Source organism: Sorex fumeus, unplaced genomic scaffold (genome assembly GCF_029834395.1).
Source record: "Sorex fumeus unplaced genomic scaffold, SorFum_2.1 ptg000128l, whole genome shotgun sequence".
NCBI lineage: Eukaryota > Metazoa > Chordata > Mammalia > Eulipotyphla > Soricidae > Sorex > Sorex fumeus.
In genome coordinates this window covers 13675720-13690818 of record NW_026606185.1, presented here as the reverse complement: position 1 = coordinate 13690818, position 15099 = coordinate 13675720, and positions in this window count along the sequence as shown.

Genomic DNA, 15099 nt, shown 5'->3' with positions numbered 1-15099 from the left:
GGATCTCTAGCAGGTCTACCCAATGAGAAACCATGGGCTAGAAGAGAATGGAAAGATGTAGTAGAAAAACTAAATGAAATAAATACGTCAGCAAGAATACTCTATCCAGCTGGATTCAAATCTGAAGAAACAGTACAGAACTTCATGACAGGCAACAACTTATGGGACTCATAGCCTGAAATCCAGTATTGAAAGATGCATTAGAAGTGTTTGTTTAAAAGACAAGACACTCCTTAGCACTTTCCCATTAAGCATGGCACTCACTCATGGTGGCTATGGTTGCCCTCTATAAGAGTAAGAAAGGTTTTTCTATTCCTAGTTTGCTAAGGAACTTTGTACTTTTTCAATAATAAATCAATGTTTTATTTCTACTGAATGTTCCATATATATTTAAGTGATATATTTATATCCACAGAGAACTTTAAGGTCTTAGACTGAGGTATTTATAATTTATATGGGACAATAATTCACACTTTGATAAGCATTTCTAACCATGCTTATTAGGCTGGATGAGAAAATATGCTTCTATTAGCTGCTCTTACTTGCATCTAAGAATTTTATCAAAAAGCAGTTTTATCTATGGCATGAAAGTCTAACAAAATAATTGCTAACTTTTGGTTTTATAATGCCAGTGACCCAGCAATACCACTCCTGGGAATATATCCCAGAGAGGCAAAAATGTATAGTCGAAGTGACATCTGCACTTTGTTGTTCATTGCAGCACTCTTTACAATAGCCAGAAACTGGAAGAAACCTGAATGCCCAAGAACAGATGACTGGTTAAAGAAACTTTGGTACATCTACACAATGGAGTACTATGTAGCTCTTAGAAAAGATGAAGTCATGAAATTTACATACAAGTGGTACAATATGGAAAGTATCATGCTAAGCGAAATGAGTCAGAAAGAGAGGGATAGACATAGAAAGATTGCATTCATCTGGGGGATATAAAGTAACAAAGTATGAGATTAATACCCAAGAATAGCTGAGATCAGCACCAGGAGGATTACTCCATAACTTAGAGGCCAGCCGGGTATCCTAGAGGAAAGGGCTGTCCAGATAGAGAAGGGAGCACCAAATAAAGGATGTTTGGAGGATCCTCCCAGGAGGGGAGATGCATGTCGAAAGTAGACTATGGACTGAACATGTTTGCCACTCAATGCCTCTTTTGCAGACCACAACACCCAAAAGGAGAGAGAGAACACAGGGGATTGCCCTGCCACAGAGACAGGGGGGATGGGGGGATGGGGGTGGGAGGGATATTATCCATGGTGGTGGAAAATGGGCACTGGTGGAGGGATGGGTATCTGATCATTGTATAATTGAAACCAAAGCACAAAAAATTGTAAATCTACAACTTTAAAAAAAATAAAATAAAATAAAGGGGAAAAAAAAAAAGAAACATTTACTATTGAAGAAAAATTCAAGTTTTCAGTTCTTTTTGTTTGGTTGGGTATTTGGGCCACACCTAATAGTACACAGAACTTGCTCCTGGATCTGTGCTCAGAGATCACTCCAGGTGGGACTTGGGGAACCATATGTGATTCCAGGGGTCAAACCAGGTCAGACGCATGCAAAGCAAATGCCCTATCTCCTATACTATCTCACTATCCCCCAAATTAAAGTTTTGTTCTAACTTACTCCCATTTTAAGTTCTCACAGTACCTAAGGAGAATTTTACTCAAACAACATAGGTTGTAATTTGTTACTCATATTTATAGAACTTTAAAAAATATTATTAACATCCCCAAAGGAAAGTTATATAATGTTGCTTTTCCCCCTAAATATACTATAAAGTGCTAGAAAGAAAAGATAAAAAGGTCTATGAAAAAGATACTTTTCTTCTGCCAGAAAGTAACAACTATATCTTTCTTCTCATTCCACATTTTTCATGAATATATTTTTGTTGAATATAGAGAGCCTTTCATTCTCTTTTAAGTTGTAGCAGGAAGAATAATTGGACTGACTGTTTGACCCTTAAAAGTTGGGTAACTTTACTTGATAGAAAATTATGTGACATATATTTAAAAGTGAATAGTAGCAAGTGACTGTCAATAATACCCTTCAAAAGAAAGACCACAAAATCCAGCCTGGTGGTTAATCCCAGCATAGCTCATTCATCAATCTGGAAGGTGAATTTAATTTTCCTCAAAAGGTTCACTTTTCATGACTGTTACAGAAACCAGTCCAAGAACACAGAGTCTAGAGTGATCCGGGGGAAAGGAGAGTTTCTAACTATCTTAACCGGGCACTTGACTTTGGACGTGTTGCCAAGTCCTCCAAACCTTTATTTCCTACATAAAAAGGAAACCATGCTATTAAAGCAAGAGATCTCTATGAAGATTAAAGTGAGATGATGCACATGTGTTTATTTCTTCCTCTAAACTTTGTGGTTAATTTCTGGTTTGTAATAAGGCATCTACAACAGCCCAGGCAGTTCTGAGCATTGCTGGTCTTCAAACAACTTTGTAACAATTTTACTTAAATAGAGGTAGGTACTGGTTATTCTTTTCCAGACAAGTTAATATTCTCATAAATAAATTAACTATATGTTCCATATTATTAAGTATAATATTTCTACCAAATTGATTATCTCAGCTACATAACCCCAGTTGAAAAAAGGGACATCTTACAGCTGGACTGCAGGAGTTATCAGTAGACTAATGCCTTGGGCCCAGGGGACCCAGACTGTCAGGTGAAGTGGCAGAAGCAAAGGTACACAGTGGGCATGGAAGCACCTTGCACTCCCAGTTCATAATTCTGTTAGACACAAATTCAAATGTAGCAGTTTTTTATACTTGGCATCTTTTACAGACAAGATTTTTCACTAAAAGTCTTAGAAACTCACTGAAAGGGTCAGGCTTTTTTTTCTAGGGCAAGAAAAGTCAAAGACCTGTTCTTATCAGGTGGCTAGTTGGTGGTAAGAAGAAAGGTAAGGACCTCAATATTTCAAGTTTCGATCAGTGTAATTTCAGTGTGAGCTTTTGTAAAGATATAGGCAGGCATAAATGACTCTAAAATAATTCTTTAAGGAATTAAACTATGTGTGTTATAAAACAAAGTTTGACTGATGTGTTTCCAATATTCCAGTAATGTGGGAACTATCAAATGTTTTAGTTTTGAGAAATTAAAGGCCATAATTGCTATTTCAAACTGATCCTGGGGTGTTTATTTGGAATATTTTTTTTGCTATGGAACTGAGCACTTAAGAAGTTATAGAGTGCAGGTTTTCATTAATTCAGTAGCAATAGATTTAATTTCCAAAACTGCATATATAACTGCTTTTAAACCTCTTGAATGAGTCTAAGAATGCATTCCAAAAATCACAACTGTTAAAATTCTGTGTGATATGAGTCTGCCTTGATATTTGTAAGGTTCTGGGAAGAGGAAATGGTGGTAAGAAGAATAGGAAGTTATAAAGCAGTCAGACATCACTATCTGAAACTCTCTTACCATGTGCAAAGAGTCCTACATTCTAGCATTAGTGGGTTTGGTAACTGATCAAGTTTTGGTTTTAATCATTAATCTCTGTACAGCAGGGATAGAAAACAAAGTTATGGTATTTTTTAACTAATACTCATTATTAGTTTAATCTATTGTTCCATGTCATTTTAATACCCACTGAAAGGTATACAGGGAACCAAAAAGATAAAGAATTAATTTTTTATACCATGAAGATGATTATGAATACTTCTCATTCAAATAATGAGCTCTAACAGATTAACTCTATCACAGTTTAAGTAAATAATAAAACTATTGTCTTTAGTTTAAAAAATGGTCCTCTCTAGCAAAATGAGGCAGGCAGAAGTGTATAAATCCATTTGGCAATGGGGGTACGAGCTGTCTCCTACAAAAGAATTTGAAGGTAGGGTTTTACTCCAGTAAAAAGGAGAACATAAGAGGAGATGCTATCCAGAGGCTATGATAAAGTGCATTCTTGTGTCCTTCCTGAAGCTAGACAAAGCATCATCAATTAACATAGTTCTATTTTTATGACCAAAACTGTGAAAGTAAACGTAATTGCAGAATATATTTAAATGGGTAACATTGCTTTGTAATAATACCTATATTTTGTTTATGGCTCTTGACCACACTCCGTGATGCTCAGGGGCCACTCCTGGCTCTAAATTCAGGAATCATTGTTGGCGATGCTGGGGGTGCATATGGGATGCAAGGGCGTTACTGAACCCAGGTCAGCTGCATTCGAGACAAGTGCCCTAGCCTCAATACTACTTTCTGCTCTGGCCTCTGCAAGACTATTCATGTTCTATGGGAAGAGTTTCTTACCTCCTTATATGTAACTGCCTAGTAAGCTCACTAACAAAATACCACATTTTTGTACTACATTTCATTAGACAAACCCCATTCATTCCACACCCACTGCCTCCCTCTCTGGCAACTTCAGTTCTGCAGTGCAAACATTAGTGTTTATTTGGCATTTATTTTGCCTGACTCCTTTTTTAAAAATTCTTTACATAACATTTATCAATTAAATCATCTGATAATTGTCTTTCTCCTTATTATTTCTGAGTTGAGAAAGATGTTGTGGTATGTATACACAATATAATACTACTCAGCTGTAAAATATTTCATTTCACTGCTACGGAAATGGAACTGTGAGGTATCATATGGCATCCTAGAAGTAGAGTTATTATTAAATCATAGTATTTTAGGACTTTGAGAATAATTTTTATATTATATCAAGGTAACATTATTACAATAGTGTTAGAACATAGTTTCCAAGACCCTACACCACTGTTCAGGTTTTTACTATGCCTCTTTTTCCCCTCCATTTTATAATCATAACTTAAGTTCTATATTCAAAGTCCAAGCAGTTGTCATTAGATATCCATACTCTTGCTTTTTTCTCTCTATACCACAAAAGAATGAACTCATCCTACAACAGTCACCCTTTCGCATATATTACTTAATATGACTCCCTATAGCTCCATTTAAGTTGGAGCAAAAGGCAAGATTTCATCTTTTCTTATAATTGAGTAATATTCCATTCCATTTCGACATAAACCAAAACTTCTTGATCCCTTGTATGTCTTTGGTGTTTGGGTTGTTTCAGATGTTGGTTACTGGGATAAGACTGTGTTTATCTTTTTTTTTTTCTTGCTTTTCTTGGGTCACACCTGGAAATGCACAGAGATTACTCCTGCTTCTGCACTCAGGAATTACCCCTGGCAGTGCTCAGGGGACCATATGGGATACTGGGAATCAAACCTGGGTCAGCCCCGTGCAAGCCTTACCTGCTGTACTATTGCTCTTTTTATTTAATGTTTTTTTGTTCAGAGAGCTCTCTATGAGAAGTCTTTATGAATGAGAGGGAAGACCTGTTTTTAGTAGTTTCAGAAGTCTCTGAATGAATGAGGGTTCTTTTTACTAGCACTTACCAACACTTGTTTTTTCTGGACTTTTACATAGAGACCAGACATGAAGTGATATCTCTTTATTGTTCTGATTTACATTTACCTGATAGTAAAAAATAGTGTGCTTTTGTTTTCTTAGCACATGAAAAAAAACACTATTATTTTGTTTTCTGTATGTTTTCTCAGAGGTAAATATCTGACACTTAACTCCAGCTCCAAACTCTGATTTGACCTCCAGCTGACTAGTGACTTGGGGAAAATAATTTGGTCCCAAGGATATGGATGTCTGTATCTTCAACCCTCCAGAGTTCTTCCTTATTCCAGAATATAATAAAGGATAAATCATGTTAGAGTTTCTCATGCACCCTACACATAATTTAAACACATAAAACCCACTAATCAAGTCTTATTTGACTTATATATGTTTAAAAGAACTGAGTGGGCAAAAATTGAGCTTCCTGGTGTTTGGGATACTTAGACATGTAGAATTTCTGTCACACGTAGAGATGTCTTGTGATTGCCAAAAAGACAAAAAGAAGTCAAGGCAGGCAGACTATTTTTTTGCTTCCATAGGTGAACTTACAAACATGGCTTCTCCTTAGACTCTTCTAAATACACTCTGGCATACTGATATGTGGTTGCTATGACTTGGTAAGGGTTGGGAAACAGCTCCTGTCTAAATGGTTGGGAAGTTCACAGCAATTCCTGTAGTGTACTCTGAAACCAAAACTATTCCATGTAAAGTGATAGATAGCTTCACCTACAGACAGTGATAAACTACCAGGTAATTCTGAAGACAAGCACTCTATAATCCTTTTAATGACTAGTCACTATTATACACCTAACCCCATAACTAGGCGCCAAGAAACCTTTTTATTTTTCTAACATAGCCTGAATGAAATAGCACCACAGACCAAAGTACTCCCCCCAAAAAAACAAATCACAAAATAACTCAGAAATGTTATAAATTCTACATCAGTCAGAAAATTGGCTGTATCTTATTTCAAAACCACTGTAATCCTGTGAGACTCCTTTTTGATGCGATTAACCCCCTGGTTAGTTTATAGACTATCCCAATATTAAATGAAGTTACAAGGCAGCCTGGCTTCAAGCTAGTTGAAACAGTCCAGATCTTGAATGAAAGAAAAATATTTTCTTCTCATTCAGAAAACTCCTTCAGCCTTGATAAATTATTTGCTGACTTAGGAGTGTTGTTAGCTATGGTCTGTCAAAGAAAAATCAAGAGGTCCAGCAATGTGTGTTTAGAAGGGCAAGACCTACCAGTGTTTCTCTGCATATTATTCACACCCCGTTTTTATCAGCCCCAAATTTTTATCATCTTTTATTGCATAATTATCATTTGATATAATTCTTTTATTCATGCTGCTTAAAAGACAGACAGAGAAACGTTGTCTTCACCAGGGGCATATGGGATGTACATTTGTCTTCTTGTTCCAGCTGCAGGCCTGGAATTTCCAGCATACCAGCACATTGTCAGTGTATTTCTGACAGTTAATATGTGTGTGGTTTGCTTAGAACACTGCAAAACTGAAATATCATAACAGCCCAATGAAGAGATGTAAGCATAAGGGGGAACTGGCAGGAAATCACCACGACTGAATCGTGTGATGTGGCCAGAGTTGTGTCTCCCTACGCAGCTGAACCTTATACCAGCAATATTCTCAAACTGCTCCTTTGAGTTTCCAAGGAATGAAGTGAAGCGACTATTGCATGCAAATAAGACACAACTTGGGGCCAGAGAGATAGTACAGTGGGCAGGGTGCTTTTCTTACACCTGGCCGACCCTGGTATTCCATATTGTCCCAGGAGCATTTTCGGGTATGATTCATGAGTTCAGAGTCAGGAGTAACCCCTGAGCATTGCCAGGTGTGACCCTTCAAAGCCAAAACCAAACAAACAACAACAACAACAAAAATGGACACAACAGGTAATCATTCTTGGTGAACTCACATTGATCTTTCCTACTCTGGATGGATGTCTAGCATTCTTACAAGACCGCTTGTGCCACTTTTACAGCAGGTAGATGATGAACAGTGATCACTAATTGATATCCACTGGAAACCATCCTTCCTTGAGGATGTTATGCATGGGAGTAATTAAGAGTTAGGACTTATACCACTCAGAACGTTGTCAAAACCTTTAAGTTGAGGGAATTTCAAATGCATCGATATATCTGAAAATGACACACTATGGCAGTGTGACAACATAAACACATATTATAATGGTTGTGCTGAGGACTTCTCATCAGATAACAAAATCAATAACAGTGATGCAGAATATTCAGACAAAGAAGATTTAATTCTTTAAGTCCTTACTTCATAATACTGAAGTAATTTTTTAAATATATATATTTTTTGTTTGCGACCATACTCAGCTGAGCTAGGGACTTTACTCCTGGCTCTGTGCTCAAGGATCACTTTTAGTGGGGGCTCAGGGGACCAGATGGGGTGCTGGGGATGAAATCTAGGTCATTTACATATAAGATAAGAGCCCTACTCACTGTACTATCTATCCAGCCCCCAAAGTGTAAATAGTTGTAGGATTTTAATATTTTTATCATTATTGAGGTATTGTGATTTATAATACTGGTAAGGGTAGTTTTCTGTATACATTAATTCAACAGTATTCCCACTACCAGGTCCATTCTCTACCACCCCACTTCCCTCCACCAAGATCCCAAAAGCCTCTCCTTTTCCATCTGCCTTCAAGAAACTCAGCCCAGTGGATCAGCTCTCCGGTTCTGTTGCCTTTGATTGTTTGTATCGCCCTTATATGTATCTGTAGGCCCTGCATATGAGAGAGTTTATTCTGTGTCTTTCCCTTTCCTTTGAATGGACTTCACTCACCATTACATTCTCTGTTTTCAGCATGCCATGGCAAATTTATTGATATTGTCCTTTGTGTGTATGTATACCAAAATGTCTTGATCATTTTACTTATATTTGTGGGGTTTTTTTATTAGTGAAACACTATGAGGTACAGTTGTAGACTTACAAGTTGTTGTGCTTGGGTTTCAGTTATACAATGATCAAGTACCCATCCCACCACCAGTGCCCGTTCTCCACTCCCACCAATTCCAGTATCCCTCCCACCCCTCCCATCCCCCATCCCACCCTGTCTCTGTGGCAGGGCACTCCCTTTTGTTCTATCTCTCCTTTTGGGTGCTGTGGTCTGCAGAAGAGACATTGGGTGGCAATCATGTTCTGTCTATAGACTACTTTCAGCATGCATCTCCCATCCTGGGCAGATCTTCCCAGCACCCTTTATTTGGTGCTCCCTTCTCTATCTGAGTTGCCTTTGCCCTTACAGTGTGCGGCTGGCTTCTAAGCCATGGAGAGAACAACCTGGTATTTATCACAGCTGCTCTTGGGTGTTAGTCTTTTATTTTGTTACTTTATGTTATCCAGATGAATGAAATCTTTCTATGTCTGTCCCTCTCTTTCTGACTCATTTCGCTTAGCATGATATTTTCCAAGTACCACTTGTATGTAAATTTCATGACTTCATTTTTTCTAACTGCTACATAGTACTCCATCGTGTAGATGTACCAAAGTTTCTTTAACCAGTCATCTGTTCTCGGGCACTCAGGTTTTTTCCATATTCTAGCTATTGTAACAGTGCTGCAATGAACAAACAAGTGCAGATGTCACTTCGACTATACTTTTTTGCCTCTCCGGGATATATTCCCAGGAGTGGTATTGCTGGGTCAAATGGGAGCTCAATTTCTAATTTTTTGAGAATCGTCTATGCTTTTTTCCAAAAGGGTTGAACCAGTCGGCATTCCCACCAGCAGTGAAGGAGGGTCCCTTTCTCGCCACATCCGCCCCAGCACTGGTTGCTTTTGTTCTTGTGGATGTGGGCCAGACTCTGTGGTGTGAAATGATATCTCATTGTCGTTTTGATCTGCATCTCCCTGATGATGAATGATGTAGAGCATTTTCTCATGTGCCTTTTGGCCATTCGGATTTCCCGCCGAACCGGACACCCACCGCCCAGCGGGGACACCGGCCGCAGCCCCGCCATGGGACGACCCATCACCTCAAGGGGCCCTCCATTTCAAGTGGGTAGGGAGAGCCACGACTGTGGCTCCTCCCTCCCAGCCACACATCCCTCTCCCATTTATATTTGTGTATTTAGATTCTTTCCATATCTTGGTTATTGTACTATGTGTGCAATGAACACTGATATGCATATGTTCTTTCAAATTATTATTTTCTTGTGTATGATTTGGGAGTAGATTCCAATAAGTGTTATTGCTGCAATCATATGAGAGTTCTAATCCACCTTTTCTGAGAAATCTACAATTGCTTTTTATAAAGGTTGAACCAGACAATAATCCTACCAAGAGTGAATGAGGGAGGGTTCTTTATCACCACAACCCCACCAACACTAGCTGGTTCCAAAGATTTTAATATAATATTGTACTCACTGATATGAGATGAACTCTCTCTCTGTCTCTCTCTTTCCCCCTCTCTCTTTCTTGTTTTTGTTTTTGGGCCATGGCTGGAATTGCTCAGGGCTTACCCTGAGCAATGCAGGGATCACCGCTGGTGGGCTCTGGGGATCAACTGTGTTCACAGGGATCAAACTCAGTTGACTGCATTCAAGGCAAGTGCCCTAGCAACTGTACTGTCACTCCTGCCTAATATCTCATTGGTGGTTTGATTTGTACTTCCCTAATCATACGCAATGATGAGCACATTTTCATATGCTTACTACCTATGTGTGTATCTTCCTTGTCTGTTCATCTCTACTTCCCACTTTTGAATGAGGTTGTTACATTTTTAGTTATTGAGTCTCATGAGTGCTTAAATAACCTTGGATGTTAAGCCTTATTTAGACTCTAATATGCAAGTCAACATATTTTAGGCACAAAAAAGTTCACTAAATTGGCAAAAATAATTGATTTGTGTTAATTCAGATTATTCAGCATTAATGTAATACATGATTACCCCCTGCATTCTAATCTGCACCAAAGACTATTGAGTATTAAATTATTTTTAATAATAGAACAATTTTTAAAAGCTTTACATAATGGTTACACCATACTTTTTGCATTAAAAATAAAAGTTTGCATAAAAGGTACAATGACAGAAACTGAAACATGGTTGACCCTTGAGTTCTTAGTACAACTCAGAATAACACTGTGGTGTGTGTGTGTCTGTGTGTCTGTGTGTGTGATGTGTAGAGGGTAGGAAGAGAAAGAGAGAGAGATGAAAAAGACTCATATTCAAGGACTTGTTATCTAGTTATAGAGATTCTCTCTTTGAATTGAAAAAGAGCAGAGTATCAGCAAAATAGAATAAGGAAGACAAAATAATTGAGAGAACGTGAATGACATTGGAATGAATTTTTAATCTTGTATAAATTCATTCCAGCACTGATATTCTGAGTTCATAATTATGTTTTACAGTTATCACAAGCAACAAAACATCCCTTAAAAGTGTTCAAGGTCATTTGAATTATAATAAAAAATATAATAAATTTACTTTTGAATAGTAAAACTCTCTATAGAAAGACTGCTATTCATGACTTGTTATTTCATATTTATTACCATTTGGGGGCAGGTTGATTTCTAAACCATTTCAGTTTATAGTTGAAATGAATTCTGTGGTGAGGCAATATGGGAAACTTATCATAACAAACATTGAAATTTGGATATTTTGTTATTACTACTATAATGTTAATTACAGCTTACTTGTGACATTGTAGAACTAATACAAAGCTAGGTTACTATGAGGTAGGGCACTTCATGTACTTTCACTTATGAGGTAAAAGAAGGCAAAAATGGAAAGGAAGGAAGAAAGAAAGAAGTAGAGAGGGAAAGAGAGAGATCATTGAATATTCTAATTTCCTTTAAACCATATAAGCAAGTATGGTCCTGTTTGATCCTGAAGTATTAAAGCTAGTAGATTACAGATTAACATAACTATATCAATTTCTATCTTGTATACCATGAATAATGACTGACACCTCTAGTTTAGTAAAACAGAGAAGGATGCTGCAAGAACCCCCAGCTATTATATGTCCCAGTGTTCTTGCTTTCAACGTCAATTCCGTTTTTTCTCATAGCATTTGCAAAATCATGCAGGTGTTCTCAGTGTACTGGCCACACTGGGGCAAAAAGTAGAGACACCCTTCCTTTCAGCAGTGGGTTGCAGGAATGGAGTCACACCCAGCAGTGTAGGGGGTCTACTTCTGTCTCTGTGCTCTGGAGACCATGTGGTACAGGGGATTGAATTGTGGGCAGTTACAAGCAAAGTAAGGTCTTAACTCTTGTACTATCTTTCCATTCCAATAAATATTTATTTTTGTTTATTACTGGAATGCTAATTCTTAAGAACAGAGACTCTATGTCTTGTGCTTAGTAGGACCTAGGGCTATTTGTTGGGTATTGACTCCTGTCACTGCCACTGTCCTCCCATTGTTCATCGATTTTCTCGAGTGGGCCCAGTAACATCTCCATTGTGAGACCTTGTTGTTACTGTGTTTGGCTTATCAAATACGTCATGGGTAGCTTCCCAGGCATTGCCTTGCAGACAATATACTCTTGGTAGATTGCCGGGCTCTCTGAGAGGGGCGGAGGAATTGAACTCAGGACGGCCGTGTTTGCTGAGTGCAAGGCACACGCCTTACCCACTGTGTATCGCTCCAGCCCGGTATTGACTCCTGGAAGGAATAATCAAGAAAACCTTGACCATCAATGAAGACTTTTCTAATGTCTACAGAATTGTATTAAACATACATTCAGCACCAACAAATGAGGTTGCATATGAAATGACGATGCATATGTTAGGGCCTTGAGTAAAACAATGCACTATGCTTAAAACTGCAAGAGGTGAAACAATAACCACATCATAAATGTACCAAAGAAGAAACATAACACAGAAGGACATTTTACAATCTTTCCTAGTTTTATTTGCTGAGGAGAAAATACTAGGGCTTGACTATTTTACTGAAGTGCATATTAAAATTCTACATAATTCTCTCTTCAAATTGAGTTCGAATTGGAGGAAACTATTTCCAAAGGCACCCACATTGGGCTGGAGCGATAGCACAGTGGGTAGGGCGTTCGCCTTACAAGCGGCCAACATGGCCGACCCGAGTTCGATTCCTCTGGCCCTCTCGGAGAGCCCGGCAAGCTACCGAGAGTATTCGATATGCCAGACACAGTAACAACAAAGTCTCCAATGGAGACGTTACTGGGCCCGCTCGAGCAAATCGACGATCAACGGGAGGGCCTTTACCTTTACCTTACCTTATTGTACATTCATTATGCTCACATTTATTCTTATTGATTTATTTTGTGAATATTTTGATTTGAAACTTAAGGCACGAAGGAGACGGTGGTCTGATCCCATTTGGAATTTTGGGACAACAGCGACATTGGTCAGGCAAAACCGTCGATTGAATATGATGTGGTCTATTTCGTTGTGGAATTGTCCACCGAGGGACTCCCATGTCCAACGTTTAGATTCAGCCTTCTGGAACTGTGAGTTACCATGGATGGTCTTGGTCGACATGATGAACTCAGACAGTCTGTCACCCTGTTCGTTCCATCCTAGGCCATGGGTCCCGATGTGAAGTTCTTCAGCTGATCTTTTCGGTCCTATCTTGGCATTAAAATCACCAACAGTGATCTTGTAGAAGGTGTGGTCTTCTTTATAGAACTTCTCCAGCTCCATGTAGAACTTCTCAATTTCTCCTTTATCATAATTGGATGCTGGTGCGTAGACAACAAAGATAGAAACTGCTGGCAGTGAGCTACATCTATTCAAATGTAAATGTCCGATTTGGGTTGTTAGGCATTCGAATGAATCAATGCTCATGGCCAAGTTTGTGTTGACAAGGACACCGACGCCTCCAACACCTCTTTTATCACATGTTCTGAGGAACAATTCTTCTCCAGTGTCGAAAACGGCATGATGAGATTGGTGCCTTCTTGTCTCAGTCAGACCAATGATGTCGTACTTGATCTTTCACACTTGTACCATCAGGTCCTCGATGGATGCATCTGATGCTAGCATACGTGCATTAAAAGTACAGACGATCATTCTTGTCTTCCTTCATTGTTGCAGCCTCGTTCGGCCTTGAGATTTTATTGGTCTCTCCTTTCTCATCCTTCTCAGTGCTGCCATGTTGGTGAAGCCTTCAGGGTTAGGTGAATGAGACCCATTGTAATTACTAGTTTTGGCATATCGAATACACAACGGATAGCTTGCCAGGCTCTGCCGTGCGGGCAAAATACTCTTGGTAGCTTGCCAGTCTTTCCGAGAGGGATAGAGGCCTTTTGGGATGACCTCGAATCACCCTCGTAGATGTTACCATATTTGAACCCTATCAAATACATTACGGCAATTCCGGAAGATGGGTATTTAGTGTCTTATGATGTGACGCGAGTTCAGAAAGCGTCCTGGAGTGTGGCAGTGGCTGGGTAGTGTCGATAGTGTCGGTAGTGGAGGTCTGCCAGTGGGGTATTTATCTGGTCCTGGTAGGGGTAGGGTGCAATTCGATCCCTGGGTCTCTGGTGGTTGGTGGAAGCAGACAGAGCAGGGTAGGGTGGGGCTCCTGATTATAATCCCTTTGTCACCTGTGGTTGGTGGGAGCAAGCAGAGAATCTCTGTCCCTGGGTCCATTGAGCCTGGAGTCCAAAGTCTCAGAGAGTTCCACTTATCTTGTTCTGTGGGTCTTCAGTCGTGCGTGTGTCTCGGCCGGAGTTGCCAGGCGGGTCCGGAAAATGTCCTGGAGTGTGGCGGCAGCTGGGTAGTGTTTATCGTGGAGGTCTGCCAGTGGGGTATTTATCGGGTCCTGGTAGGGGTAGGGTGGGTCTTCTGTGCACAATCCGATCCCTGGGTCTCTACTTCACAGAGCGGGGAGAAAGGGCTGCAAAGTTTAAAAAGAGAACTCCCAGAACGACCATCAACTGGGAGCTCTTTGGCACTATTGCGGCAACATGGGAAGATGCCATTGTTGACAACATTGACTAGGAATACAATCGACTGGTTCAGCACCTCCATGATTGTGCGAGGAATGCCAAGAGAGAGATAGCCACAAAAAAAAGTCTTCTTCGAAAACTCTTGAGCTTATTCGCCAACGTGGTTTGGCACATGCCTCAGGCAACCCCAAGCAAACATCCGAGCTCGCAAAGCAGTGCAGAGATTCGATCAAGGAAGACCTCAAAGAGAGAAGAGCAGAAGTGCTGGTAGATGCAGCAGAAGCCAGGAAAAGTATTCGTAATGCCCGCCTGTCCTTTGCCAACTACAAGACCAAGATGACTGCCCTCCGATGTCCTGATGGATCTATCACATCCTCCAGAACGGCAATGGAGAAGATTATCCATGACTTCTACTCAAATCTCTTCGATAGCCATGTCCACTTGCCGACATACCAAATTCCACAGGATGAATATGTCGTTCCCAATGTTCTCCCTTCCGAAATCCGACACGCCATTTTGTCAGTAAAGAAACAAACAGCACCTGGCCCAGGAAAGGTCAGACCTGAACACCTGAAGAACCTGCCGTCAGTACTCATCAATACGCTGACTCGGCTCTTCACATGCTACCTGTCTGAATGCAAGGTTCCATTCCAATGGAAAACCAGCAGGACTGTACTACTATACAAGAAGGGAGACATCCATGACATTGGCAACTATCACCCGATCTGCCTATTGTCTGTCATCTACAAGTTGCTCACTCGAGTCATC